Source organism: Dipodomys ordii, unplaced genomic scaffold, assembly GCF_000151885.1.
Source record: "Dipodomys ordii isolate 6190 unplaced genomic scaffold, Dord_2.0 Scaffold122, whole genome shotgun sequence".
In the NCBI taxonomy this organism is placed as follows: domain Eukaryota; kingdom Metazoa; phylum Chordata; class Mammalia; order Rodentia; family Heteromyidae; genus Dipodomys; species Dipodomys ordii.
The window spans coordinates 2,115,190-2,115,802 of record NW_012267338.1 but is presented as its reverse complement, the minus strand read 5'-3'; positions in this window follow the sequence as shown (position 1 = coordinate 2,115,802).

Below are 613 nucleotides of genomic sequence, written 5' to 3'. Positions count from 1 at the left end.
GGTGGAGAAGCCTCTCCCGGGGCTTCCTGCGGACAGCCCTCGCGGAACCGGCCGGGGAGCGCAGGGCCAGCCGGCCGCCCGGAAGGGGCCCAGGGAGAAGCTGCGATGCTCACAGGAATAGGATAACCCAGCCCGGTCCTGTGTGTGTGCGCTGCCACGTGAGCCACAGCTCCATTCAGCCTTTTGCTGAGAGAGTCAGGACTTTCCCAGGTCTGGATTTGAACCAGGATCCTCAGACTTCAGCCTCCTGGGTAGCTAGGATTAGACGGGTCCAACTCTTCCAGCCAGATTTTTTCACACACACCCTAAGATCTGATATTTCTCTTAATATTCTGCCTTTCCCAACGACATAACAAGAGTTTATTATGGAATGATTTGACTAGTTGACTTACCTGAAGTATTAACAGTCTTAAGAGTACCTTGTATGAAATTCAGAGAACGTGAGCTTTGTGGCATGAAGTGATAGGGCATACACGTCTGTTTACATTGATCCTCTTATTTAATTGCATCTGGTGCCTTGCAGTCTAGACTATGGGAAAATGGTGGTTACATAGCAAGACATGCTGGAGAAGACCCACAATGAATTAGAGACCCTTCGTCCACATACAGTGCT